Source organism: Lontra canadensis, unplaced genomic scaffold (assembly GCF_010015895.1).
Source record: "Lontra canadensis isolate GAN:19392208 unplaced genomic scaffold, GSC_riverotter_1.0 scaffold44, whole genome shotgun sequence".
NCBI lineage: Eukaryota > Metazoa > Chordata > Mammalia > Carnivora > Mustelidae > Lontra > Lontra canadensis.
In genome coordinates this window covers 8,805,850-8,832,979 of record NW_022631038.1, presented here as the reverse complement: position 1 = coordinate 8,832,979, position 27,130 = coordinate 8,805,850, and the positions used below count along the sequence as shown (strand labels likewise).

General features: G+C 34.9%; 1 protein-coding gene across 1 annotated transcript in view; it reads left to right on the top strand.

Moving 5' to 3' along the window:
• The window catches only part of CCDC102B (coiled-coil domain containing 102B), a 178,182-nt gene that overhangs the window by 9,339 nt on the left and 141,713 nt on the right, over positions 1 to 27,130 (top strand). The window contains exon 2 of the mRNA XM_032872257.1: positions 1,293 to 1,404. The gene's annotated coding sequence lies outside the window, so the exon portion shown is untranslated. The remainder of the gene's footprint in view (positions 1 to 1,292; positions 1,405 to 27,130) is intronic.

The window sequence follows — 27,130 nt, the reverse complement described above, 5'->3', positions numbered from 1 at the left end:
AATTTTTGTGCAACACATGTGTTTGCATCTTTCTGTAGGTGTGTGAGCTGGCAGTGTAGCAGAAAATTAGGAAAAGTATAGTTCTCTTCCAAAAAGAATTACAAGGAAGTATGATGACAGGAAACCTAACAGTGCATGCTGGGAATTCTGCCATTTTTACATACTATGTGGGTGGATTGCATAACACAATTTAAAAGTATAAAGAATAATAAGTTATTTACATTTTAAAACTGTATTTGTAAATGTGTATGTTCTTTTTTTTTTTTTTTAAGATTTTATTTATTTGACAGAGATCACAAGTAGGCAGAGGGGCAGGCAGGGAGAGAGAGGAGGAAGCAAGCTCACTGCCAAGCAGAGAGCTGGATGTGGGGCTCAATCCCAGGACCCTGGGATCATGATCTGAGCCGAAGGCAGAGGCTTTAACCCGCTGAGTCACCCAGGTGCCCCTGTAAATGTGTATTTTCATAACTCTTTGATAGCATATCACATAGTGACACAATAGTACATGAACATATTGTATAAATGAATATGTGTACTTTTATATATCAGTTCATACTGAATATAACTTGTTGATGATTGCATAATCAAAAATGTTTGGAGACTACTAAGTAGAGAAGCTGAAAATCATGCAGTGAGGGAGGGGAAAAGGCAGTTTAAAAAATAACCAACTACAGAGATGAGTTATATTACTAATTCTACAGAGCTTGTAAGGATTAAAGGGAGCTCTGATAACAGGCAAACTTGTTCCCTCTCACAAAGGCGGCTGTTTTGTTATGAAACAGCTTTATTGAGGTATAGTTCACAGGACCTGTAGTTCACCCATTTAAAGCATATAATTTGGTGGCTTTAGTATATTCATAGAGCTGTGCAACCGTATCACAGTCAGTTTTAGAACATTATTATCACCCAAGAGGGAAAAGACACAAGAACCCTGCAGCCTTTAGCAGTCACTTCCCATTTCCCTTCAACCTCAGAAGTACATAAACAATAATCTACTTTCTCTCTTTCTATATTATCCCATCCTGCACATTTCATATAAATGGAATCATAGAATAGGTTGTCTTTTTCTGGCTTCTTTTACTTAGTGTAATGTTTTCAAACTTCCTCAATGTTATAGCATGTATCGGTACTCCATTCTCTTTTTCACTGCCAAGTAATATGCCAGTATGGAGATGTACCACATTTATCAATCAGTGGGCATTGGGTTTTTCTCCCATATTTTGACTATTGTGAATAATACTGTTATAAGCATTTGAATACAAGTTTTTATGTAGGTGTAAGGTTTTTTTCAGTTGCATCTGCAGCTAGGAGTGGAGTCAGTCACTGGGTCACATGGAAACTCTACATTTAACATTTTGAGGAACTACCAGACTATTTTCCAAAGCCGCTGCACCATTTTATAGGGTAGGATCTATTTCTTCCATATCCTTCGTGTCAACATTTGTTGTTATATGTCTTTTTTATTTTAGCCATCCTAATGGGTATAAAGAAATATTGCATTGTGGCTTCAGTTTGCATTTCCTAATGACTAAGATGCTGAACCTCTTTCATCTGTTTGTTAGCCATTTGTATATTCTTTTGAAGATATGTATATTCAAGTCCTTTGGATGTTTATAAATTGGGTTATCTTTTCATTGTTGACCTGCAAGGGTTCTTTCTATATGCTGGATACTAGGCCATTGTCACATACGTGATTTGCAAACATTTTCTCTCATACTGTCTTTTGATTTTCTTTATGGTTTCCTTTCATGCATCCTGATTAAGTTCAATTTATTTATTTATTTTTGTTGTTGTTGCTTGTGCTTTTGATATCACATTCAAGAAATCACTGCCAATGAGCACCTGGGTGGCTCAGTTGGTTGTGTCTGACTCTTGATTTCAGCTCTGGTCATGATCTCAGGGTTGTGAGATTGAGCCCTGTCTTGGGCTCTGCACTGGTCATAGAGTCTGCTTAAGATTCTCTTTCTCCCTCTCCTTTTGTCCCTTCCCCCTCTTGCTCTCTCTCTCTCAAATAAATAAATTTTAATAAGTAAATAATAAAAATAAATAAATAAAATAAAAGTTTCAAAAAAGCAACCACTGCTAAGATCCAGATAATGAAGATTTGTCCTTATGTTTACTTCTAAGGTTTTATAGTTTTAACTCTCAAATTTAGATCTTTGATCTATTTTAAGTTTGTGTGTGTGTGTGTGTGGTGTGTGTGTGTGGTGTGTGAGGTAAAGTTTCAGTGATGTGGAATCCAGTTATCCCAGCACCATTGGTTGAACAGACTTTTTTTTTTTTTTTTAATCCATTTGTCTTTGCAATCTTGTTCAAAATCAGTTAGCCATACATCTGTAGGTTTATTTCTGGACTCTCAATTCCATTCCATTGATCTATAAGTTTATTCTTCTACCATACTGTTTTTATAGGAGTGGCTTTGTAGTAAATTCTGAAATTGGGAAGTGTACATTCTCCAATTTTTTCTAATTTTTCAAGATTATTTGGTTGTTTGGGCGGATTGCATTTACATATGAATTTTAAAGTTGGATTTTTCATTTCCATAAGAAAAGGGTATTGTGATTCTGATAGTCCCTGCATTGAATCAGTAGAGTTTTGAGAACTATTGCCATTTAACAATATTGTCTTCTAATCTTTTGAGAATAGCATGACTTTATTTATTTATGTATTCTTCATCTTTCAGCAATGTTTTGTAGTTTTCAGTGTACAACACTTGCACTTTCTTGTGTAAATTTATTACTAGGTATTTTATTCCTTTGGGTAATATTGTAAATGGAATTTTTAAAAAATAGCCTTTCATATTGTTTGTTGCTACTGTACTGAAATATACCTGATCCTTGTGTTGTTGTTGTAATCTACAATTTTGCAGAATTTGTTTATGGCCTCCAACAGATTTTATGTGGGATCTTTAGGGTTTTCTACATATGAGATCATTCCACCTGTGAGCAGAGATAGTTTGTATCTAATTGAGATGCCTTTATTTCTTTTTCTTGCCTAATTGCTCTGGTTAGGACCGCCAGTAAAATGTCATATAAAAGTGATGTGAAAGTGGGCATTCTTTCTTGTTGATATATTAGAGAGTTGAGAAAGGTTTCAGTGTTTTATAACTGAGCTTTGTATTAGCCGTGGGTTTTTCATATGTACCTTTTATCATGTTGAGGACATTCCTTTCTACATCTGGTTTACTGAGTATGACTATCAGCAGGTTGTCAGGCTTTTTCTTTATCTATTGACATGATCTCCTGTGTTTTTTTCCCTATCTTCTATTATAGTGTTTGGTTATATTGATTTTTATATGTTGAAACACCTTTGCATTCCTGGAATATATCCTACTCCTTTGTGATATATAATCCTATTAAAATGCTATTATATTCTATTTTCTATAATATTGCGAAGGTTTTTACAATCATATTTAAAAGGGATGTTGGTGTGTAGTTTTCTTGTGATATCTTTGGTTTTGGTAGCAGGATAATGCTACCCTCATTGAATTAGGAAGTGTTTACCTCCTGTTCTGTTTTTGAAAGAGTTTGAGAAGAGTTTGGAAGAATTAATTAATTAATTAATTTGGAATTCAGTAATTAAACTGTTTTCTGCTTATGGGTTTTACGTTTGGGATTACTCATTTTTCTTTACTTGTTACAGGTTTATGAGATTTTCTCTTGACTCCAAGTCAGTTTTGGTAGTTTCTACATCTCTAGGAATCTGTCCATTTCATCTAGGTGATCTGTTTTTTTGGCATTCAGTAGCTCGTAGTATTCTGTTATAATATCTTCTTTATTTCTCTAACATTGGTAGAAATATCCCTACTTTCATTTCTATTTTATCAATACAATTCTTGTCTTTTCTCTTCTCATTATTCTACTTTTAAAGGCTTCAGTTTTGTTCATCTTTTAAAGAAAAAAAAACTTCGTTTCTGTATTGTTTTTTTCATTCTCTATATTGTTTATCTCTGCTCAAATCTTAGTTTCTTCTTTCTGCTAGTTTTAGGTTTAGTTTTTTTTTTCTTTTAATATAGTTGTGTTTTTTTTTTTAAGATTTTATTTATTTATTTGACAGAGATTACAAGTAGGCGGAGAGGCAGGCTGAGAGAGAGGAGGAAGCAGGCTCCCCATGGAGCAGAGAGCCCGATGTGGGGCTTGATCCCAGGACCCTGGGATCATGACCTGAGCCGAAGGCAGAGGCTTTAAACCACTGAGCCACGCAGGCGCCCTTTAATATAGTTTCTTAAGGAATAAAATTAATTTGTTGATTTAAGCCACAAAAACCTCCTACATTGTTTCAGAGGACTTCTTCCTGGTAAAGTATCTCATTGCTCTAAACCTGTGCTTATCTTGCAGAGTTCCAGTAGGTAGATTCTGACAGTTTTAGCAAGTTTTCAATTTCTGAGCTCCAGGGTTGCCTCTTCCACTGTTTTTGCTGATGTTCTTTGGTTCAGAAACATTTTGCATTCATTTCGAATGGACATAGGTCTTTTCATAGGTCTATGTTAACTTTTCCATCCTCTGTCATGATAAGGTCTAAAAAGACCTGGGCCACTGTTAGAACAATTACATAAGGCTAATCACACTAGATGAGTGAGAAGTGACTAGTATGTTGAAGGCTTTGCTAAGTGCATGCCCCACGAGGAGTGAAGGAAAAATTCTACCACATTAGTAAACTTTTAGCATATAGGGTAACCCATTCAGGTTAGTATATCTTGCATCTCCCACCATGATAAAGGAAGCATAACTGATCTTTTTGTCATTTGTAGTAATTAGCTAGCAATGTTGTGAATGGTACATAACTAGATTACTTATTTGTTCATGGGGTTTGTGGATAATAGTCTTATTTGTGCTTATTTATATTTTCTGGTCTCTTTAAAATAAGTATTTACTATGTTTTAAGTATTTCTTTTAACAAAAACATTTAAATTCTCATAAAATTAATAAGAATGAGTGGGTAGACAGAAAAAAATTTGGACATGTAATTTTTCCCAAGCTGAAATCGAGATTCTTTATCTATAAAATAATGATTTGATTATATTAGTTCTTTTCCAAAGTGCTCCTTGGAGTCTGGGGAGTTTGTGGATGACCTCCAAGGGCTATTGTTGGAGGAAATTAGATGGGAGGAGAGTTTCCAAGTGGGCAGGTTTCCAAGTCCTCCTCCAAGAATTAATGGGAAAAGTTCCACTTTTGATATACATGACTTCTGTGTAATATATATATATATATATATATGTATATATATATATATACATATATATATATATTTTATTTTTAAAAGAATGAACTCCATTACTTTAAAAACCTTTTGAAAGCTAATGTGAAAATAATTTACTTCTGACTATACGCTGTCAAAATATTAAAATATAATTATTATTTTGTTATTTTTCCAATTACCTAGAACATCATCTGAGCTTGGCTTGAACAGTGATTTGGGGAATAAATAGAAGACAAATGCATTGGGTTATGGGTATTTTAAAACTTTTAATAATAACATATGTTGCTGAATCCATGTAGATTATTCTAATTAAAGTAGTAATATGCATTAGTTTCAAGTTTTAAGATCTCAAAGATATTATAAATAGGATACTGACAAATAAGACAGTTGTCTTTGAGGTAGTTTTCAAGGTTTCTAGAATCAACAGATAAAGGAAATTGTAAACACAGAAGGTACCTTATTATTATTGTCTTGTGTTAATTTCTATCATTTAGCGAGAAAGGTAAAATTTTTACTAGTTTGAACCAATAAGAATGCAATTTTTTTCCCAAGGTTTTATTTAAATTCTCATTCATTAACATATAGTGTAATATTTGTTATAGGGGTAGAATTTAGTGATTCATCTCTTACGTGTAATACGCAGTGTTCATCATAACAAATGAGGAATGCAATTTCTATTTGAAGAAAAAAAAATATGGTTCTGTTGTTATACTACCAAACACATTTGGGAAATATGTTAGGTAATATAAGCCTAGTTTTAATACTTTTATTTTCATACATGTAGGATTTAGGTGAAATTATACTTTTTTCTTTGGATCATTACCAAAAAAATTTTCATTTTTATTGATTTGAGACATTTTGAAATCATGAAAAAAGTCAACATACACATTTTTATGACCTTATTGTATAGGGATATACCAAAATAAGATTGCCTTTCAAAAATATATTTTTAAAAAACATGAACCTCGATTTCTTTTCTTTCTTCTTTCCCATAGTATTTTGAAGTCAGAAGACATGCCTGGGTAATGGCAGATATATAATGAAAACTCTGGGGCCTTTATTTAATTAGCTAATTGTAATATATATTTTATTATTATCTAAATTAAAAGGTTTTATATATCTTTTGCTTTTGCAAAACTTCAACTCTCTTACTTTCAATAGTTGAACATAAAAGAGATTTGAATTCATCAGTATCAATTTAACCAGAATTCAATAAAATCCTGAGGGACATTTACTCTTTTTAAGTGTTTAGAATAAAAAGAATATCATTCATTTTTTTCATATTGCATAATTGAATCTTATGTTATTATTATTGTTACTATTATTATTATTACACATTTTTTTTGTTTACAATGTGCCAGACTCTGGATATCATTTTGCAAGTTTAGAATAATCCTTATAACAACAGATTGGCCAGTTTTTGCAGATGAAGTGACAGATGCTCCGGGCAGGTTGGTGAAGTGGGTACATTTGTTTACCCAGCAAACCTCTCTCTGAAAGGACCCCTGATGAGGGACTTGTGAAGGAGATAAAGCCTGTTTCCAGAAAGGATTTCCCACTATGGTGTGTGGGTGGAGAGCAGGTGAGCAAACTCTAGACATCCACAATCTTTTAAAAAATGTATTTCATTTTTCAGTGGATTTCTTTAGTATGTTTCACTAGCAGTGGAGTCTCTTTTCTTTATTCTTCAGTGGCTTTTGTAATCTTGAATTTTCCTGAAACTTTGTTCTCCTTCTCTCCCTGTCCTGGGTGCTTATGCTTGGAACCCTCCTCAGGGAGATTATCTACTTTATTTAGTAGCGTTTCTTCAAATGGATGGACCTAGAAGGAATGATGCTCAGTGAATGAAGTCAGTCAGAGAAAGACAAATAACATATGGTTTCACTCACAGGTGGAATTTAAGAAACCAAAAAAGCAAACAAAGGAAAACAATGAGAGAAACAAACAAAAACAGACTCTGAACTATGGAGAACAAACAGATGGTTGCCAGAGGCTACAGGGTGGGAGTTGGGGGATATAGATAAAAGGGATTAAGAGTACATTTACCCGTAGGGTGATGAGCACTGACAAATGTATAGAATTGTTGAATCATTATATTATATACCTGAAACTAATATAACACTGTATGTTAATTATACTTAATAAAAAAAGTTAATACTTTTAAAAGTTAATACATTTCTCCTGGCATTTTTCTGTCCTTAAGCAGCTGTTTCGCGTGTGAGAAGGAGAAACTAAGTCCCAGCGGCCTGTGGTCAGGCAGGTAGCGCAGGGATGATCTTGGTGATAAATACCCCATAGGTTTGGGTTTATGCTGCTCTTGGATTCCTCCAGACACTCTGGCAAGAATGACTTTTACCTTGTGGCAGCTTTCTCTTTTGGATGTTGTATTTTGTAGTTTCCCCCACATTGTTTTGCTGTCATCAGATTCAATATGCTTTTGATGTTTAGAAATTTCCAGAAATGTCTTGTCAGATGTAAGCCCTCTTTCTCTTAATTTCAGTACTATTGTGGGTTTATTTTTAATTCAACAACAGCTACATTTTTGTCATGTCAGTGGGATACAGCATGTGAGGCAAGGAAAACATGTATTTGGAGTCCATTATATTAAAGTCTCCTGATACCATAAACGAGTTTTGTTAAGTATCTCATCTCGGGCTTAAAAACTGATACTCAAGACTGTGCTTCATGTTTTGCTCTTTCTTGAAAAGAAATTTTATAACTATACTAATGGTGCCTTTTTTTTTTTTAAGATTTTATTTGTTTATTTGACAGAGATCACAAGTAGGCAGAGAGGCAGGCACGAGCCCCCCCCCCGCCCCCCCCACAGGCTCCCTGCTGAGCAGAGAGCCTGATGCTGATCCCAGAACCCTGGGATCATGACCTGAGCCAAAGGCAGAGGCTTTAACCCACTGAGCCACCCAGGCACCCAAATAATGGTGCTTTGATCATTGTGTTGTTTTCTACTATCTCATAGGATTTCTTTCATTTTTTAATAGCTTTGGTTTATTTCCTATATAGTCTGTTTTAAATATTTATTAAGAGATTTCAAGCCTGGTTAATAGTGTGATAATAAAGCATGTTACAAAAAGATGGAGGTTAATTGAATATAGTACTTTAAAAATTCATGCTTCATAATTATAAGAGATTTGATGTTTTTATTAGAATGTTTTACCACTTATGGAGATCCTTATAACATAAGATAAATGATAATTTTCTACACATATATATGTTTTTATTTCCCAGATTTTCCTTCAGTGACGTTAAGTACAGGGTCTATCATAGGCAATGTACTGGGGTTGAGAACAAACCCATATTTCTTAAGATGTGACTCGCAGTTTGTTTAAAACAGTAGATTGTTCTAGGAAGCATTACTGTTTTGGTATTTTTTTTATTGCATTTTGATCATAGCTAGAATATATTACCAAAAAATGGAAATCCCTTACAATATAAGGAAATAACTTATTTTTTTCCTTTCAGAGTTCAGGTAATTCTTTTTTTATAAGAATTCAAAAGGACAGATTAGCAAAAACAATGAATTTTGGAAATAGTTAAAGGAAACTCATGTTATGTGGAGAAAATGATTTCATAAACTATTAGCAAATAATAGTTTACTGCTTCCCAGAATATTTATTAACATTAATCAGAACAATTATGCATTGAGGAGGATTAGTTCTGTCTTGAATGAGATGATTTAGCAAAGTTATCCAATGATTATAGTTTAAGGATTCAGAAATTAAAAAGATTTTCTAAATCAGTTTAGTAAAATTAATTTTTCTTTTTGTGGATCATCTTTCCTCCATTTGGTCAAGAAGTTAAATTATAATTTAACATAGTTCCTGAGTAGAAAAAGTACTTTCCATTCATACAGTAAATGTTTAGTTGTATTCTTTTGAGGAAAATACAAGATGTTTGGCCTTAGCAGTTTAGATGTATTAAGGAGAAGAATTTTTGTTTCTTTGTACATAGTGTTCCTCGAGCTGAATTAACTAAGAAGCGTTAATGATAATTCTGTAAAACCAAGTTAGAGATGGGTTTCCTATGTTATACATGGGTTGTAACATTTTTGTTTTCACCTCTTAGCATTTGATACCCTAATGCATACAGACTGCTTGAGTGACTGTGTTTGACGGGTGTGAGTAGAATGGTAGTGTGTATGTGTGTGTGGGGGGGAGGGTGGTGATGGGGTAGGTATTAAGGCACTCAAGTTTTAGTTAGATAAGCCTTTGAGGTTATCTAGTCTCATTTCCTGACAATATGTATATGGGGAAAACAAGGCTTGGGAGGTGGGGTCCCTTTCCCCAAGGCCACAGCTGACAACTGGTTACTAGTAGAGCTGAGCTGTGTTTTAGCTTCACCTTTCACTACTCCATCACTCTGAACAATGGAGCTCAACTTGATAGCAGTTTCGCCCCTCAGGGAACGTTTGGCAACGTCTGGAAATGTTTTTTGGATCCAAATGTCAATAGTGCTGAGCTTGAGAAATCCCTCCGAAACATGATGTAAATCACAAACCGTCATTAACCAAGGGAAGAAGTTTACCATTTACTTCTGCTATGAGCTTGATCAAAATCTAATGACTCATTTTTAATCCTTACTATGTCATATATATACATATATATATTTCCTTATTTAAGAAGAAAGTATTTGTCTCTGGGCCATTTTCTCATAAGTAGGTATTCCCAAGGAGAGTTCCTGAAATGTCAGTTGCAAAGATAAATTCATTATAATTTCACAGTCTCACAAAGATGAATTTTTCATATACTTATTATAACTTAAGTAAAAAGTCTAAATAGTTTTGTCAGAGCCTAAGTGTTGATGCCAGAACAAAATGACAACTTCAGAACCAAACTGCTTCCTTGCAAGACATTTCCAGTTACTTTGACAGTTAACAATGCTTTTGAATAATTCTACAAATATTTTTAAAGCCATTAAAATTGTAGCAATTAAGATTTAACAGTACAGCTGAATTTAAGTAGTGACTAAGGTCCACAGAAGATATTTTGTTTTTCTTACTTTCCAGTATTTCTCTATCCTACTTTGTCAGTGAGAGGCACATATGTGTGATGTTGCCACTATTAATTCTTTCAGCATATGAAGGTAAGAAAAAAACCTAATAGTAGGAGAAATTTAAAAATCACCATATACGTATTGTTTTAGAAGTGTATCTTTCAGATTTTTGTTTCCTTCATTGCTTTTCCAGAACACCCATTCACCCATCGTTTATGCACTCGTACCTTCATTCACTTATCCATTTATTTGCTTATCTGCCAAAAATTAAAAGACAAATACAACATTATACCCTTAAAAATTTATAGTTCTCTGAGGAAACAAGTAAATAAGTACATGAATATTGCCATTGATTGTAACATTAACTTCCTGTGGGAATCAGGAGAAGCTCAGAGAGATCATGAAAAATAGCTCTGAAATTAGGTAAAGGTTACTGTGAGAGTTTTCAAGCTTAGGGTTTCTTCTGAACTCCCCCAATGAGCTGATAGAGATCCTGAGTAAAATCAGTTTTGATTAATATAGTCCCCATTGTTTCTCCAGTTAGATAGTGTTATAACTTTCTATGGGCTTATAGTTCCCAATTTAATAATAAGGCCACAGGAGGAGACTGATAACAGTGACTTAACCAGGTAAGTTCTCTTTTCTTCCCATCATCAAAAGCCTGCATGAGGCTAGTCATGGTTCTGGCTGCTTCTGCCATTCTTGATGTGGCTTTCCTCTGAATTATGACTTCAAGACCTTAAGATCAGTTCATGCTTCTCCATCTCCAGCTTCCTATCCTTGTTCAAGGAAGGATAAAGAAAGAAGTGAAATGGAGAGGCATCCATATAAGGAAGACAAAACTTTTCAAAAATTCTTATCAGGCCTCCACTTCTGTTTTACTGCCAAACTGTACCACATAGCTAAGTATGTCTGTAATGGGAGTCTTGGTAACATAAGCTTTTTTTTTTTTTAAACTATAGGGAGGAAACAGAGAAATAATGCTAGGTAGGTAAATAGCAGACTTTTGACAGGGAGGACCTAATATATAAATATAAATATAAATATAAATATAAATATAAATATAAAATTATATATAAATATAAAATTATATATAAATATAAAATATAAATATAAAATTAGAATCCACACATTAAAAAAATCAGCTTTCACTGATGTGTGTTGAGTGCCATAAGATATTGTGAACTTGCCAAGAAAGTATGAAAATTCCAAGGCCGAATTTTCTCCTCCTTTTTTCTTATGCTCCCCTTGCTTGTTATGGGATACGGAGTATTGAGATAATGAAGATGCTTATGCACTCGTGTGTGTGTGTGTGTGTGTGTGTGTGTGTGTGTGTGTGGTGTGTAAGCCATGGTTGCAGTGTACCATTTGAAATAAGTTGGGAACTTAGATAATTTTGTTCCCGTCATGCTGGTAGGTCCTGTCTGTCAACAAAGCATTTGTGAGCCAGACTTGGTAATAAGCACAAAGTATGAACTTTCTTTCCAGGAGAAGTGAGGTTGTGTGGGAAAATGAGCTTTCACTTGACAAAGTTTCAAATGAGAAGATGCTTTACATCTATCATTAGATTTTACTGATCTACTAGTAGTTCATAAACCTGAGAATAAAACCTGTTGTGGGAAATCAAAAATCTGATTGGCATGGGCTCAAAAGAGAGGGAAGCAGATGAAATGGAGACAGAAATGGACAGTTCTTTCAGGTTTTACTCTAGGAGTAGTAACTATGTGTCAGGGTGGAGTGGTATAACATCTTGAGAATAATAAAAGGATTTCTAGCTTGACAGACTGCATGGGTGGCAGCATCATTATTTAAGATCGAGAATACAAGACACAGGAGAGGTTTGGAAGAAATGTAAGAGATTTTCTGTTTGGGAATTACTGAGGGATTTAAATGGCTCTTGGTGCCCGTTCTCATTAGACTGTAAGAGATCTGGATCTCAAGCTTGATAAATGGTTATGGACTGATCATATGTATTTGGGAATTAAATGTATATTAGCGTAGTTTCTAGGGCTACCATAACAAAACCTGGTGGCTTAAAACAATAGATATTTATTATCTCGAAGTTCTGGATGATAAAAGTACAAAACCCAGGTGTCAGCAAAGCCATACTCTCTCTAAAGGCTCTAGGGGTGGGTCCTTCCTTGACTCTTTCTAGATTCTGGTAGTTGCCAATAATCCTTGGCTTGTAGGAGCATCACTCTGGTCTCCGCCAGTGTCTTCTCATGGAGTTTGCCCATGGGTGCCCATATCTAAATTCATCTCTCTTTATAAGGACACCAGTCATTCATTGGACTAGGGCCCACCCTCCCTCATTCACTTGACCTCATTTTAGGTGGATTACATCTGCAAAGACCCTATTTACAAATAAGGTCATATTCACAGGGGTTGGGGGAGAGGACTTCATTCAACATATCTTTTCAGAGGACGCAGTTCACCCCACAATGATATGTGTAGCCAAAGAAGCCACAAAAACAGATATGATCACCCAGACAGAGGATGTGGAATGAGAATAGGACCAGTGGTAATCCCTTGGAAGTACTCCACCTTAGAAGGAGAGTAAGCTAATAAAGGGAGGGAGGGTATAAAGACATGGTATAGTCAATAAGACAGAAAAAGTAATCCAGAAAAGTTTCATTTTGACAAACGTATTGTACAGATTTGATAAGAGGGTTAAAAGTCTTTCAAGATTTCAAGTAGCATAAGTACTAAGAATAGACGACTGTAACTCTTGCTAAATATGGAGAGGAACAAGTTTGGGAACAGATGAATAATTTAGGACACTTGTAGCAATCCAGACAGATTATGATGGCTGCTTGACCCAGGATGTGGCTGTGGAAAGGAGAGGACTGGGCATATTAGTGAAGTAAAGTCAAAAGGAACTGGTACTGGCTTGGATATAGAATAGGAGTCAGAGATGACTTCCAGGGTTTTTCTTTAGCAAACTGTAAGACTGAGTTGGCATTATTGAGAGAAACAATGCAGTGAATCCATGGAGAGAAGATGATTTCAGTTTTAAATATGTTGATGACATATCTGTCATATTTTCTAGTGGCAGGGTCTAGTGTGTTGATGCATATTAGTGTCAGAAACTCAGAAGGGGATTGAATCCAAACGTAGCTATGTGGAAGTTGTCTGAAAAGAAAGATGGTAATTCAAACCATGAGAATGGATGACATTATCCAGAGAGATAGTTGATTTACAAGGGAATATACCTGTTGTACATGGAGGGATGGGGGAGAAAGGAAGCACCTCCAAAGAGACTGGGGAGAACCAGCGAGAAGGGTCAAGAGGAAGACCAGGAGAGTGTTGTGCCAAGACAGAGAAGAGAGCCTCTGTGTCCCAGAGTTATGAACAGTGGCATCGATGGGTGCGATGACAAGCAGAATGAGAGCTTAGAGGAGTATATAAACTATTGAAAAACCAAAATATGCATGTTGTGTGAGTCCGTGTGTGTATGTGTGTGTGTGCACACGCAAGCACATGTGTTTGCAGAGAGTCATTTTTGTGCTTTAAAAGGAGTAGGTGGCAAATTAAATGGAGTTTCTGGTTGGAAAGAAATCTTTTAGTCACCTGACCATGAAATGGAGGCAAATTGTACCTGCAAGTGAAAATGACCGAATTGATCGGGAAATACACAGACATAAGTGAAATCGACTAAAGCCTTGGCAATGTTTAAAATCCAATGGGGAATTCCAGACAGAACAGAGAGTTCAGAGGAAGAGGAGAGAGAATGGTGATTGAGCATATCTCACCCCCCAAAAAAACCTGGGAAGGGAAATCCGAGCTCAGTGGGTTGGTTCCCATTCTGTGGGAGAATGGCCACCTCTCTGTTGCATTGGGAGGTAAGAAGAAGAGGATGCTGTTAACTGGAAATAGGTGGCAAATATGTTATTCAGCTAAGAATGATCATCCAAATTAAGGAGGGAGGAAGAGTAAAATGTCTTACAGATGTTAACTCTATAACTCTAAATGCTGTGTTCATGCTGTTTATAAGAAACACGCTGATTGTGTTTCTTCTGTCCTTGCCTCTTTCTTTGGACATTCAGTGCTGGTACTATCAACCAGAGAAGCTCTCTTTTATGTGGTCTGCTGCCACCCCTTCGTCAGAGCTTCCTGATAGCTGTGTCCTGTCACTGAAGGTCACTCCCTTCCTCCCTCACGCCAGGGGCCAGTGAATTCTCCCGGGGGGGTGGGCCCTCTGGAGATGGAGCTCCCAATTCCTGCCACATGGCTGAAATCCAGGGCTTTGATATTCTGTTTTTGTATCATGATTTGCTTGCTCAAATATTTTATTAAATATTCTTTTTTTGCCAGTCTACTAAAAATCACATTGAACCAATGGTATTTCCTATTGCTCCTGTGATCTGTAGTATAATCTCTAAGTCTTGCAGATAGATACTTTATTAGTTTTTTTTTTCCTTCACCATTTGAGTTTTTTCTATTACTATTACAAGTTACATCTATTGCTATTAAATTTATATGTTAAATTTGTATGTTAAATACTTGTGGATGAAGGGATGGTTATTTTCTTCCTTTTTCACTCACAGTACGTGGTTTAAAATGGTTGGCGTTGGGTAGAAAGCTTTGTATAGCATACTTAGTTAGGGAACATTAAAGTGATTTCATTTTGGTTCACTCACTTGTGATCCAAAGAGGGTGTTGTGGTAGTGGTTTTGATAAAACCTCACAACCAATGGGAATCTTTTTTGAGTTAGTGTGGAGTGGCCTTAATGCTGGAAATAATCCTGTTGGCCAGGACCCCAGAGCTATACAGATGAGAAAAGGATGCAGGAAATTCTGTTGTTTACACATGTGTCTGTAACACTGAGCCGCTGGAGCAGCCCAGCAAGCCCAGAGGGTAAGATGCCTAATAAGCTTGTGGTTTTCTATTTAATTATTATATTTTCCTGCTGGAGCAGAGCATGTGGTATTCTCGGAGCAAAGAAAAAGACAGTTGCTTATAAGATGCAGAACAAAACTACTGTAGGTCTGGGAAACAGAGGGATTTGGAGTTTCTTCTTAAAGTGGACTTGATTCCTTCCCTCTTTCTTCCATTTTCCACTGTTGGTATTATTTATCCTGACAGCTTGCCATACTTCTCCTGTTTTTAAAAAATAACTACACTAAGCAAAACTCAGGTAAGAATTTCAACTCTAAATTTAGACATTCATAGATTATGTTGATATTAAAACTTTGTTTTGTAGTTCCAAGTGAATATGAGTTAGTCAATATGTTTGAAGTAATCTATATCCTTAGAATTTTTAAAAAATATAAAACTGTTATGCGAACCCTCATATTTATGTCTCATGCATTCAGAGTTATTTTCATTTTGATGGATAGTCCTCATGCTGAATTCCTGTTATTGTTAACAGAAAAGTATACTTCAAACTTAGGACTAATATTGATTTCCTTATATAAGTTACCTGGGTAGTATGGAGGAAATAGGGACATAGAATCAAATAATAAAATCCTGTAGATAATAAAAAAGAAATGGATCTTTATATGGAAAGTAATTATAGAACTAAAAGGGAAAAGAAAGATATCTGGAAACCATCGGGAAATATTTGTTAATGTTTTCCACAAAGATAAATTATAAAATGAATGTTGAGTGGGTATGTCTATTGAATAGAAATATAATAAAGATATTTAAAAACAGACACATGTAAGTAACATATGCAGTTGAAATACACAATGATATTTCTTGATATGCTCATTTATATCAAGACTAGTTCTGTGTTTCCTGAAATCATGCAAATATACTTTTGCTAATACTTTTGTGGAATTGGGTTTTGTTAAAACTGTTGATTAAATGCCTTTTCGTCATTTTTTTTGTTGAATATCCTTGCATATGCATTAAATATTCCTGAATTCTGACATTTATCCACATTTTTACATAACCATTAGATTGAAAAGGAATCTTAAAAGGCTAGAGATACAATATCTGTGTAATTTTTCTGTGATTTTGCAAAATTGATTTAAGGTATCAATAAATCTATTTGCATGACATTCAGAAAAATGCTTTATGTGAATTGCTTTTTCCCCCAAACCTTAAAAAAAAATAGTTTTCTTGTAAAATGACAGATCATATTTTGCATTTTTCATGTTTTTGCATTTTTCATGTTTTTGTTGGATTCAGTAATTGCTTGATCACTGGGACATAGATAGCTTCCTGGTGCTTTGCTACAGTTGTGACCTTGAAATTTATGAGTGTTCCTCTAATTACTAGAGCCACAAATATAATGACAGTGATTCTTGAAAATTAAAAATGATATAAGGACAACTTCTCTTTGGAGAAGTACCATTTCTCCTGGGCTGATACTGCAAGGTTAATTGAAATTTTCTACAATGGCAAAACCTTCAAAAATCCTCTTTTTAGCAAGATTTCATAGAAGCCTTGAAAGAAAAGTCCAGCTTCCTGAGCTGAGTCTTGAAAAATCAGTAGAATTTAGATAGTTGTTGAAAAGCAAAAAGACCATTCTACTTCGCAGTAATAGTTGAAGCAGAGTTTTGAGGCATAAATTAATATGAAACAAGGAAGGTGAGGGGTGAGCCTCACTGGAGAAGAAAAGAAATGCAGCCCTGTGAGTAGCAGACGTTGTGCTCAAGAGTGAGACAAAGTTGTGAGGTGCCAAACTATATACTCTGAGTACACAGAGTAATTTTGTCCCTATATATTGTACAATGGGGGCAGTTGGGCATTTCTGAAGCAATGGGGAGCACTTATTCCTCTTTGCTCTGTTGTTGTCGTCATCATCATTATCACCACCACCACCGCACTGCTAGCAAATAATAGCATTTCCTATGTGTAAGATAATTTACATACTTACCTATAATTTTGATAGTTGCAGAATAGAATGAACTTCATTTTCATATCTTCATTTTACACTTGAAGAAATTCGACGTTCAGAAATGTTAAATGATTTCTCTAAAGCCACAGATAGAGTAAGTTCTGGAGCAAAGATTCCAAATAATGTCTTTCTGGCTCCAGAGCTATTTCTAGTCCACTGCACTGGTATTTTAGGAGTGTAAGTCTGGCAGACGTTAAGCAGAGTGGTTTGGGATGGCATTGGGGTACTGGAGTGCAGGGAAGAGGCGGTGAGACCGCATTGTGAACCAGAGCTAGTCCCAGGTCTCTCAGGTGGCCCGTTCTGGCCTGTGGGAATAGGATGATTAAATTGAAAATAAGCAGGTTTTATATTTAAATTGGCTGTTCTCACCTTCAGTTCATGCTTTCCTCCCTTATTTTCTTGAATGTTGTATTCAAAGATGGCTTTCGAGTTCTCAGAGGAAATTTAACCACTGATTTTCATCAGATATCACGTATTCATAAAAAAATGCATGCAGTCACTGGAATTGATATTGGGAACACATTGGGATTCTTTCATTTCTTTTTGATGTGTGATATGAATGAATGCTTAGTGACCACACCTCCTTAAATTTATGGAAAGACTCAACTGTTATCAAAGAAAAGTATCATGTAAGTTTTATTTGAATGGGTGAAGAACATATATAAAATTCATGTTGCCAATAGATAATGTAGAGTGCAGTATGTCTGTAGTAAAAAGAATAAACCCCATTTAACATTTTAACTCCTATATCTAACCTTAAACATATCTTTCTTTTCTCTAAATAGGTGTTTTATAAAAAATATATAATTATATACGTGTGTGTGTGTGTATATATATATATATATATATATATATATATAAAATAGTGTCTATGCTACCATTTTACAAATGTACTATCTACTATTTTACAAGTTTATTGGCATTTAAGTAGGTTTTACTGGCCTTTTTTGCCATATGCCCAAACAGATGAAGATAGTTGAAATGTAAAGATCCATTCCTTTAAATTATCATTACTAAAACAATAAGTACATTTGTCACTTCAAATACTGTCATCACTGACTTTAAGACATTTCATTTTAATTAAACAGGTCTAGGCTGTATTCCATGATTTTATAGACGGCCTTTTGCATACTCAGGGCCTGGTCCTCAGTTTGGTCCTCAGTGCCCTGGTCAGCTGTAGATGCACAATTGTTATCAAGTGTGCTAAAGGGAAACTGGGTTTCTTATTGGAGGGAAGCAGCCCATCAAAGAAAAGGTGGGTTGTGCTCAATGCCATTCCATTAAAGTCATGGCTTTGCAGATTACTGATATTTTCATATAAGTAAATATCTGGGTGATTTATGTATGATGATATTTGCTAAGAGTTACTGTTATATATAGAAAAGATGAAAAGATATTTGATGTTAAAAACTGATAGAAGCAATTTTTGGTAGCTGAAAATAGAAGAACCCCTTTGTGTTCATTGCAGAGCTTACAAATGGTATCTTATAATCCTTGTCTTCAATTTGCAGAATTAAGGCTCCCCCCCACCAAAAAAAAATAGTAGTGCTAGAGCACTTCCACATCAGAGGCAGACCCACCAGGGCAGAATGAGAAGCAGTACTCAGTGAGGTAGGAGGGAACCGGGAGAGAGGAGTCTTCCAGAAGCTAAGTAAATGAGTCTGGAAAGATGAAATGATCAGTTATATAATATGCTGCTGATTGGTCAAGGAAAATAGGACTTAACTGTTAATTAGATTTTGCAATACAGAAGTCATTGATTTCCTGTTTTTGTAGAGATCTAGGCTTGAAAACTGATAAAATGAGTTCAAGAGAGAATGAGATGAGTGAAAATATCTTCTAAAGATTTTTACTTAAAAAAATGCCAGATAAAAGTGGATGGCCCCTGGATGGGGATCAAGATGATTTCTGTTTTTCAGGCCATATTATAGCATGTCCATTTGCTGATGAGAATGATTTAGGAGAGAGTTTAATTTGGTTAGGTAGGACAGAGAGGACTGTGTTTGTATTTGCAGTAGCACAGTCTCTTAGAGGGGATTCAGATGGAACATACAAATGGGAAGTTTGACCTTATGGGCACGGATGAGAAGGGGAAAGTCAATTGATAGGGGGAAATGTAGTAGGGTTGAGTTGGCAGTACTAAGGGCTTATTTGATACTCAGAGTCAAGAACTGAAGTGAGACCTGAAACCAAGCAGTGTTTTCTCAAAGTATTAGCAGGTGCTCAGATGCATTTGTAGAGCAGGCAGATAGTTGGATGCCAACCAGAATTGGAGTTTTCTAGACAAGTAAGGTTAAGAGAATACCATTCTAACTGAGGGTAATTTGTTAATAATGGAGCTTGGAAAAGGGAGGGCAGTGTTGATATAAAGTAGGTGGTAAATAGAAGGTAATGGGGTCAATTAATAGGACATCCAAGTTGAGTCAAAGAAGAGAATTTTTGGGACAATAGGAGAAGGTAATCAGAAAGGTGCTTAACATTGAAATGGGAAGAAATGCTAGTATGGTAATAGTGCCTAGGCTGTATACCAGCCAGTAGGTGGGTAAGGTAAAACTATTGGAATTAATAGGAACTGAGAGATGAGAATATTATAAGGATATTGCATGTGAAAATATTTTGGACATTAAATTAGTTTTTCATCCCTGAAAACATTCCATTACCTAACCAATTAGTATTTTATGTATGGATTTTATTATGGCAGAAGATAAATATCCACAACTAAACACTAATTTTAATACCCGTTCCCATACTGAGACTCTAATTTTGTTAATAATTTCATCCACTTACATTCTTGCTACTTTTTTAACATATCCATTACCTCATACAGTTACCAACTTAAAATTTTTTAACTAAAGCATAGTTGACATATAATATTAAATTAGGTTCAGGTACAGAACATACTGATTCAACAATTCTATACCTTTTGAAATGTTCACTGTGATAAGTGTATTACAGTATTATTGATTATATCCCCTATGTTGTCCTTGCTATTTTTAATGATGTTTTGGTTGATCTTACAGAGTACTGTATGATAGAAGAATCTTCAGGAAAGGATAAGGTATAGACAGAATTTTTTACATCTAACAAATTGTAAACTCATTTTTCTAAAATATTTATTATTTTGCCAATGTTTTGGATAAGAATTTAGTTATAGTTATTAATGATGTTCAGAAACATGAATCAATAATATTATTCTTGGGCTTTAGTTCATAATAAAACTGATATTTTAACAACTATATATATTTTAGTATGTAATAATTATTTTTGTCTAAAAGCCCCTGCTGTCTAAACAGCTTCAAATAAATGGGGTTTCTTTTAAAGCTTAGATGAAAATGTTGAACAGTCCTATCCAGTGTTTCAAATAATGCCCATTTTACTTAGATGTGACTACTGCAGCTTCTTCATTATGTGACCAAGTGGCAGAGAATGAAAATGTCCTGTTCGTTTATATTTGAATGGCAGCCATAGCTCTGATGTGTGTTTAAATTATCAATAGAATGCATTTTGTAAACATATATTTGTAAATTTATTAGCAGTCATCCTCATTTGAAGCATAGATAGGAAGCCTCTCTAAGATAGGGAGAAATTTGGTGAGAACACACTGAACATGTTTGGAAAAATTAAAACAAAGTTTTCTGTTTCTGTAAAATTCTCTTTGAAAAAGAAAAACATTTAAATTTCTTTTGGATGTTCTAGAGTAGAGGTGTCCAACAGAAATAGAACTCAAGCAACATTTGCAATTTAAAGTTACATTTTAAAAATTAAAAAATAGGGGTGCCTATGTGGCTCAGTGGGTTAAGCCTCTGGCTTTGGCTTAGATCATGATCTCAGGGTCCTGGGATCTAGCCCAGCATTGGACTTTGCTCAGCAGGGAGCCTGCTTCCTCCTCTGTCTCTGCCTGCCTCTCTGCCTACTTGTGATCTCTCTCTCTCTCTGTCAAATAAATGAATAAAATCTTCAGGAAAAAGAAAAAAAAAATTTAAAATTAAAATTAAAACAATAAATGTGACATTGATTTGAATAATATTTTTTACTTAGCTCAGTATCTTTATTAAAATCTGAAAATATAATTAATATAAAATTAATGAGATGGTCTACATTTTTATTTTCCACACTGTCCCTAATTTTAGACTTAGAGTGCATCTCAGTTCAGACTACCTTCACTTCAAAAGTTTGCTCGATCCATCAGGCTTGTGACTGACCTATTAGACAGCACAGGCTATAGTACTTCCGAATAGAAACAATTGCTCAGTGCTCTCTCAGCAAGTGTAGGTCATGTTGAAAGGCATTAGATTTATCTTCTTGTTGTAAATGAAGATATGTGTTCAAGTGACCATTCTAAGGAACAGATTTACCCCAGGTTTTCTTTCTTTTTTTTTTTTTAAAGATTTTATTTATTTATTGGACAGAGAGAGAGATCCCAAGTAGGCAGAGAGGCAGGCAGAGAGAGAGGAGGAAGCAGGCTCCCTGCTGAGCAGGGAGCCTGATGCGGGGCTCGATCCCAGCACCCCGGGATCATGACCTGAGCCGAAGGCAGAGGCTTAACCCACTGAGCCACCCAGGCGCCCCTGCCCCAGGTTTTCTGATTCTGAATCCAGTGTTCTCTGATTTCCACTCTACCATTCTGATGACGGTTATGTTGATGTATTTATGTTATATTGATTCTGAGCAGTATGTAAAATATGGTGACATCTGGAAATTACTGGTATGAATATATTCTCCCTTTGCTATAATTTAAGAAAATCTAATTACTGTGAAAAGTAAGCAGTAATGAAAATGATCAACCCAATTCTAGGATTCCACACATTTCTTAGAGTTTTTTTTTTTCTTTTTTAAATAAATTAAATGAAAGATCCAAATCTGGTAGAGCAGAGAGATAGAAAAAGTAAAAATAGAGGTTCAGAGGAAGATTTAAAACTGTGGCATTTAGGGATTATTTGAGGAAGAGTTGAAATATTTATATTACTGGGAGAGTAAATAAAAAAATAGCAACTTTTCAGAAATATAGGAGTTTAATCTGGTCTTCAGCTTTTTGCAGTTCTCCTTGCACATGTCTTACATTTTCTATTTTAGGGACTGGAAATTCAGATCTCTTGAGAAATGTAAACACTGGCTATTCACTTCCTGTTGTTTTGGCATTTTTAATCCAGTTTGTGGTCTTTACTAAGGGAGTAAAACACTATGCCTGCATTACAAAGAGGTGAAAACTGATTTCAGATCCATTAGCAATTTGCTAGGAAAGAACTCTGCTTTATACTTAAATTGCTTTTCTCTTTAGTGTTACTTCCTTTCATGCCAAAGGACAAAAACCCAAAATATCAACACTTAAAAAGATGATTGGTGGGGCGCCTGGGTGACTCAAGTCAGTTAAGCACCTGCTTTTGGTTCAGGTCATGATCCCAGGGTCCTTGGATTAAGTCCCACATCAGGCTCCCTGCTCAGCAGGGAGTCTGCTTCTCCCTCTCCCTCTGCTTCTCCCCACTGCTCATGCTCTCTCTCTCTCTCTCTCAAAAAAAAAAAAAAAAAAATCTTTAAAAGATTTTTATTTATTAGAGAGAGAGCACACAAGCTGGTGGGGAGGGAGGGAGAAGCATACTCCCTATTGAGTAAGGATCCCTATGTGGGACTTGATCCTAGGCGTTTGGCATCATAACCTGAACCAAAGGCAGATGCTTAATGGACTGAGCCACCCAGGTTCCCTCCAAAATAAATAAAATCTTAAAAAAAAAAAAAAAAAGATGATTGGAGACTCTATATCTAAACAGAGTACAAAGACATTTTAGCTAAAATGGAGAATGCATGAACAGGAAAATGTTTCATTAGCATTATAGTAACTGTTATATAAGTGTTCTTCAAATCAAAATCTAACATTAACACTTTTTGATGTTTCATGTTTTAAGATAATACATGAAATTTTCCCATTGAAATCATGATTTTGGGTTTCATTAGTTTAGGAGGTAACTAAAGTATTATACAACCATCAGATTTTTTTTTTTTTTTCTGGAGAAGGTATTTTCCTCCAGATAATATATCTGAAAGCTAATCACTTGTTTTATTTTACAAAATATATAATTGATATCAATTTAATCTTAGGAGAGTCCATAGAGATGTAACGAGACTATAATCTCATGCAAGTAACTAGGATAAAAAGTCAACCTTTTCTCTAAACACCAATGTATTATCAATTGCTGTTCTGATAATTTGTGGTCATATATATGTATATATTACCATTTCTGTTTTTGTTATAACAAAAAAGCATTCAGTTTCAAACAATTCCATTGTTTCTCCTTTGCTTTTTTATATTATTTTATTTCATTTTTTCTGAGCATTAGTATCTTTCTTACCAAGAGAAAATAATTGGTTTAGTATCTTTATAATACTTTTTATGGGAAGGTATTACTGTAAATGGCTACGTTTTAATTATATACAAAGTCAACTTTACATATCTGTTTTGTATTTTTTCCATTTATGTCACAAGAGATACAATATACTTTCTGGAACATATGCTGTTCCTATTCAGAGGTAGATAGCCTTGTGATTTCAAAATAGATTAATCATATATTTTAAGAAAAAAACATAATTATGAACCTTGGGTAAGTCCATATTCACTAATAATTTTGTTTTTTCAACTTGCTCTGCAATCACATTCATAACGACTTATAATTCAAGGACTAAATCTGACCTGCAGAAATTTGGAGAATTCAAGGACTTAAATGAGCTCCTGCGGTATGACACTTTTGAACACATTGCCATGGGTGGGTGCAGGCAGCTGGTTTCCTGTTTAAAATATTTTTGAGAACTTTTAGAAAGTTCAGTTCATTCTCAGCCCAGAGTTCTTCATAAAAGAAGAGTTGAACATGTGTAAATATTTATATTTGGAAGATTAATCAGGAATATGTGATTAAACTCCAAAAACTGGGTTAGTTTGTGTTAAAGTTTATGCAGTTCTGTTGTATCCAGTTCTTCCAACATGTTCAAAATAATTTCTTTGGATTCTTTCATAGCAAACTTTTGGTTCCATTTTAAGATGTGAAAACATCTTGATAATTTGCTGCAAGTGAATCTTTGAAGGAAAAAACCTAATATATGCTTGAGTTTCTGTGAGTCAGATTTCACATATAATCACAATCTAAGTTCCATGAGAACATTTATATATTTATTTTTAAAGATTTTATTTATTTATTTTTTGTTTAAAGAGAGAGTGTGCTAGCAGAGAGGGGCTGAGGGAGAAGGAGAAAGTATCTTGAGCAGGCTCCAAGCTCAGCACAGTGCCCACTACAGGGCTTGATGACACTGAGATAATGACCTGAGCCAAAATCAAGAGTTGGATGCTTAATGGGTAGAGCCACTCAGGCACCCTGAGAACAGACATTTAAATCCATTTATTTCCTAATGTACCTTCAGAGCCCTAGAACAGTGTGCCTGACACACAGGAGAAATTCAGTAAATACTTGTCCATGGAACGCATCAAAACTCAAAAGCTAAGAAATGTTTATCCTTAGTCTATGTTAGGAGCATGCAGAAATGAATCGACATTATTATATACACATATGTGTTGTTTTAATAAAGTGATTATCAAAATACACTGTTATATATGCATTTCCTGGTTTTGTCTTTTATTTTGCCTTTGTTTCACATGAGTTGCTGAAAAGATTTTAAAACCCTAAAGTGGCTGAAAATTGAAATAAATATGGGTACTTTTAAACGATTAAAACTACTCTTGTTAAATTAATTAAACAAAGAGGTCATTAGACTGATGTCACTCTAATGCTATGGTGACGTACATAAACCAAAATCTAAGCTGTAAGGTTAAAGAGATTGAAACCAAAGCTCAACCAATCACAAACAGCCAACTAGGCTTTAAGCTATAATCAATTATTAATTTCCTTACATTGCTTCTGCCTTTTATCTGCAAAAGCCTTTTCCTGAGCTCCTATGGGTAAAGAGCTCCAAACCACTTCTAGTTTAGAGCTGTCCCAATTTGAGTCAAGTTTTTTTTCAAATTCTTAAAATGTTTAATATGCCCCCAGTTTATCTTTTAAACTTGCATAATTACCCCTTGCTCGCTTTTGATTATGTGAATTTGAGTTTGTATAACAATTTTTCAGTCCAATGTAGAGTGACAGGGAGGTTTGCAAGAGTGTTCATCTTTGAATAGGGGGCATTATGTAAAGGGATGCTGGTTTAAACAACAAAAAAAACCCCAATAGGGCCAAAAATTTGTAAAGAGTTAGTAAGCAGTGTTTTTCACATGGATTTCTTAGCTCTACCTTTGTTTTATCAACTAAGGAAGTTATTTGTAAACCTCAGTGAAGAACTTTCATAAATGGACAGTCATTCGCATAAACACACTCAGCGGGTGGTAAACCCCCATTCACAATGTCACTATGCATCACACATATGACTTCCATCAGATGAAAATAAAAATGCAGGGTCGCCTGGGTGACTCAGTCTGTTAAACTTCTGCCTTCTGCTCAGGCCCAGGGATGGATCCCCAAGTTGTGTTCACTGCTCAGGGGAGGGCATGCTTCTCCCTCTGGTCCTCCCCTTGCTTGTGCTCCCTATCTCTTTCTCTGTCAAATAGATAAATAGAATCTCAAAAAATTAAATAAATAAAATGCAATAACAAAAAAACCCCAAGTATTTGATTCACGGTTCTAGAATGTCAGAAAAAAAAAATTTCTCCCAATCTGCCTTAACAATCTAGAAAATAAAGTCTTTATTGTTAGTTTCGTAGTCTGCATTGCTTTTGAATGCTTCCTGAATGCTTCCAAGGTATTCTCTGAGTATTGGTAAATTTAGTGATTTTTCTCTTCTCTTCTTCTTTTTTTTTAATGTCTTAATTTAATTTAATTTAATTTTTTTCAGTGTTCCAAGATTCATTGTTTTGTTTCTTTTCTTTCTTTTTTTTTTTTTTTTTTTGAGAGAGGGACTCTATTTTGAAGAATTTTCTTAATTAGGAAGTCTAAATATAAAATCATACAGAACTTCCATGGAAAATATCAAGAAAACAGTTTTCTTACTAGAATTGGTACAATGTAAACTTTAAGAAAGATAGTGATTTAAGGGGAGGCACAGGAGTTTTGAAAGGGATAGCAAGGTGATTAAGTGATTGAAAGGTAGAAGGCTTTGTGGAAGGTTGGAACAGGAGAGAGAGCAGGGATGACAGGTGATGATCTTGGTTTCTGTGAAGCATGAAGGACAGCAGTCAGCCTCTCATGGGAAGGAGAAAAGCTGAGTTAAAAGAGTGACTGTCTGGAGCTAGAGGAGACAAATACCAGACTGACTTCGGATTTAAAGCACTGAGCATGTTCACTTAAATCAGAAGATGATACAGTCACCAAATGTGGGTATCTTTTGTTACCCGTGTTGGAAATGCGGTAGATTTTCCTGCTGACACAGAATGCAGTAGAACTCCCATGAAGTAGAAGCATAAATATACTTAGAGTGTTAGATTTTCATTATTGCATTATCAGTGCTTCATCTTTTATTGTTAAACACTCTATTGTTGCAAATAAGGAGATTGCAAATGTTATAAGTCCTGGTGGAGTTTACAGAAAGGAAAATCAGCTTTTCATATCTCTATTAGGAAGTTCCAGTATTTATTTCATTCATTCATTCATTCATTTATTTATTTATTTATTTATTTATTTATTTTTAAGATTTATGTATTTATTTAGAGAGAAAGAGAATAAGCATGCAAGCTGTGGGAGGGGCAGAGGGAAAGGGAGAGAATCATCAAACAGACTCCCTGCTGAGCGCAGAGCCCCACTAGGGTCTCAGTCCCGCAGGGGTGTCAGGTCATGGGATCAGGACTTGAGCCAAAATCAAGAGTTGGCCACCCAACTGATTGAACCACCCAGGCACTCCAGGAAGTTTCAATATTTTAATAAGAAAATATATTTGAATCATTTTATTTAAAAAGATTCAAAATCCACATCACATTAATATGTCAAGTAGTCTTTGTTCTAATTTATGAAAAGTGTCAAGTTTTTTAAAAATGTATTTTGTGACAAATTTTAAATGTTAACCAAATGATTTATTTCAGAAGATATTTCCCTTTTATGTCCTCTGAG